Source organism: Triticum dicoccoides, chromosome 6A (genome assembly GCF_002162155.2).
Source record: "Triticum dicoccoides isolate Atlit2015 ecotype Zavitan chromosome 6A, WEW_v2.0, whole genome shotgun sequence".
NCBI lineage: Eukaryota > Viridiplantae > Streptophyta > Magnoliopsida > Poales > Poaceae > Triticum > Triticum dicoccoides.
The window spans coordinates 174,243,754-174,247,985 of record NC_041390.1 but is presented as its reverse complement, the minus strand read 5'-3'; positions in this window follow the sequence as shown (position 1 = coordinate 174,247,985).

Below are 4,232 nucleotides of genomic sequence, written 5' to 3'. Positions count from 1 at the left end.
AGTGGGTTTGGGACAACCGAAAGTCGGGGATCTGAAAAATCGGGTGAAATTCCGCACATACGAAGGAATTGGGCTTGCGGATGCGGGATCCCACAATTTTTTTCCGGGACGGCCCGATTTGGAGTATCTGTTCGGGCCGGGGATACAGGACGGATCCACAAACCCTAACCCTAACCGCTCTCTCCGGAGGCTCGGCGTGGAATTGGAGCTATAAGGCAACATGTTTTATATTGTAAAAAAGAAAAGAGAGCACATTTCACAAAATCCAGCGTGCCTGATCGTAATGACGTGGTGGAGCCCAATCCGCCTGACGCGGGAAGTGGAACTGACCTAGCGACCCGCCAGCCTAACTTGAAAAAAAACAATCTATGTTCGGGTCGGATCGAAAACCCTAAACCCAGATCAACCGAGACCGTCTTCTCGGTCGCAATCCAGCAATCGAAGCTCTGCTCCCTGCTCCCGCGAAATCTCAATCTTTTGCCTTCGAGCTCCTGCTGCTCCCGCCAAATCAAGCTCCCGCTCCCGCTAAATCAAGCCCATGGACATGGTCATGTAAGGCTGGTCCGGGACGCTTCATCCAACAATACCGCCAAATCAAAATAAGACGTTGGTGGTAAGCAGTATGACTATGATCGCCCACAACTCTTTGTGTTCTACTCGTGCATATCATCTACGCATAGACCTGGCTTGGATGCCACTGTTGGGAAAATAGCATGTAATTTCAAAAGAATCCTACGCTCACGCAAGATCTATCTAGGAGATGCATAGAAATGAGAGGGGGAGAGTGTGTCCATGTACCCTCATAGACCGAAAGTGGAAGCATTTGACAACACGGTTGATGTAGTCGAAATTCTTCTCGTTCCGACCGATCAAGCACCGAACGTACGGCACCTCCGAGTTCTGCACATGTTCAATTCGATGACGTCCCTTGAACTCTTGATCCAGCAAAGTGTCGAGGGAGAGTTTCGTCAGCACGACGGTGTGGTGACAGTGATGGTGAAGTGATCCGTGCAGGGCTTCGCCTAAGCACTACGACAATATGACCGGAGGCGTAAACTGTGGAGGGGGGGGGGGCCGCACACGGCTAGGAATGAATGTTGTGTGTTCTAGCGGTGCCACCCCCACATATATATAGGTGGGAGAGGGAGAGGGGCTGCAAGGAGCGCCCCAAGTAGGAGTAATCCTACTTGGGCGCCTCCTCCAAGTCGGCCTCCCCCCTTCCATATCCATCGGAGGGGGAAGGAAAGAGAGAGGGGAGGGGAAGGAAAGGGGGAGGCCGAATCCTCCCATTTCCTTCTCCCTTCCCTTCCTTTCCTTCTCCTATTCGGCCTATAGGGGGCGCACCAGCCCCTTTTGGGGCTGGTCTGTCCCTCTCTTGGCCCATTAGGCCCATATAGCTTGCCGGGGATTGCCCGGAACCCCTTCCGGTGACCCGATACGTACCCGGTACCCCCGGAACACTTCCGGTGTCCGAATACTATCGTACTATATATGAATATTTACCTCTCGACCATTTCGAGACTCCTCGTCATGTCCGTGATCTCACCCAGGACTCCGAACAACATTCGGTCACCAAATCACATAACTCATATAATACAAAATCGTCATCGAACGTTAAGCGTGCGGACCCTATGGGTTCGAGAACTATGTAGACATGACCGAGACACCTCTCCGGTCAATAACCAATAGTGGAAACTGGATGCTCATATTGGTTCCCACATATTCTACTAAGATCTTTATCGGTTGTACCGTAATGACAACATACGTTATTCCCTTTGTCATCGGTATGTTACCTGCCCGAGATTCGATCGTCGGTATCTCCATACCTAGTTCAATCTCGTTACCGGCAAGTCTATTTACTCGTTTCGTAATACATCATCCCACAACTAACTCATTAGTCGCATTGCTTGCAAGGCTTATTATGATGTGCATTACCAAGAGGGCCCAGAGATACCTCTCCGATACTTGGAGTGACAAATCCTAATCTCGATCTATGCCAACCCAACAAACACCTTCGAAGAGACCTGTAGAGCATCTTTATAGTCACCCAGTTACGTTGTGACATTTGATAGCAGACAAGGTATTCCTCCGGTATCCGGGAGTTGCATAATCTCGTAGTCGAAGGAATATGTATATGACATGAAGAAAGTTATAGCAATAAAACTGAACGATCAACATGCTAAGTTAACACATGGGTCTTGTCCATCACATCATTCTCCTAATGATGTGATCTCGTTTATCAAATGACAACACATGTCTATGGTTAGGAAACTTAACCATTTTTGATTAACGATCTAGTCTAGTAGAGGCTTACTAGGGACACGGTGTTTTGTCTATGTATCCACACATGTATCAAGTTTCTGGTTAATACAATTCTAGCATGAATAATAGACATTTATCATGATATAAGGAAATATAAATAACAACTTTATTATTGCCTCTAGGGAATATTTCCTTCACCACGCATATATCAAATTATCAAAGTAGCGAACACAAATCAAACCAACATGATGAAAGTGACTAGATGAAATTCCCGTGTACCCTTAAGAACACTTCGCTTATCATAAGAGATTGTTTTGGCCTGTCCTTTGCCTCAAAAGGATTGGGCTACCTTGCTATACTTTTGTTACCGTTACCGTTACTTGCTCGTTACAAATTATCTTGCTATCAAACTACTCGTTGCTTATAATTTCAGTGCTTGCATAGAATACCTTGCTGAAAACCATTTATCATTTCCTTCTGCTCCTTGTTGGGTTCGACACTCTTACTTATCAAAAGGACTACGATTGATCTCATATACTCGTGGGTCATCACTACCCTCCCGTGGTAGCGGGGTCCATACGGAAATCTAAGGGATATTAAGACCTCCTTTTAATAGAGAACCGGAACAGAGCATTATCACTTAGTGAATACATGAACTTCTCATACTACGGTAATCATTGGAAAGAATCCCAATTATTGTCACCTTGGGGTATGAGGATCATAACATGTAATAGGTGCATACAACTTGCAAGATAGGATCAAGAACTCAAATATATTCATGAAAACATGGATGGTTCAGATCTAAAATCATGGCACTCGGACCCTAGTGACAAGCATTAAGCATAGCAAAGTCATAACAACATCAATCCCAGAATATAGTGGATACTAGGGATCAAGCCCTAACAAATTGACTCGATTACATGACAAATCTCATCCAACTCCATCACCGTCCAGCAAACCTATGAAGGAACTACTCACTCTCGGTGGCGAGCATCATGAAATTGTTGATGGAGGGTGGTTCATAATGACGATGACATCGGATCCCCCTCTTTGGAGCCCTGAACACACTCTAGATCAGCCCTCCCGATGAAGAACAGGAGGTGGCGATGGCTCCATATCGTAAATTGTGATGAAATTTTCTCTCTGATTTTTTTCTTCACGAGACGGTACTTATAGCATTGGAATTAGTGCAACTGGAGGCTCAGGGGGTCATAAGTTCATAGGGCGCGCCCCCTAAGCTTGTGGCTCCTGGGTGGCCCCCTCCGGTAGTTCTCTCCAGCAATATTTTTATATATTCTGGAAATAATCTCCATAATTTTTCAGCATAATTCGAGAACTTTTATTTCTGCACAAAAATAATACCATGACAATTCTGCTGAAAACAATGTCAGTCCGGGTTAGTTTCCTTCAAATCATGCAAATTAGAGTCCAAAGTAAGAGCAAAAGTGTTTGGAAAAGTAGATATGTTTGGGACGTATTAAAGTCTTCCCACTGAACAATTCATGTAAACCATCCCGCAAATGTTTTGCGAGACGCGTTTGCGGGATATGTTGCGTGTCGGAGGGCTCGTGGCCAGCAAATACAAATATAGGCAAATATTTTCATGTTCATCATCACAAGTGCATAAATATAGGCAATACAATAGATTAGAAATCAATTCGAAATTTACAATTTTGTAATGGGACCTTCCCCTTATGCTATTTGCAACTTTAGAACATATACTAACTCATATCTCTTTCTCAACGATTTCAATTGTGATTACGATTCATTTGATAACCTTATTAGTTCGTGAACTTGGAGGATTATGTGATTCGTCAGAAAAAGGAATGATATTTACTTTTTTCTCTATAATAGGATTCTTAGTTTCTCGTTGGGCTTCCTCGGGACATTTTCCATTAAGTAATTTATATGAGTCATTGATTTTCCTTTCATGGGCCCTGTATATTCTTCATACCATTCCTAAAATACAG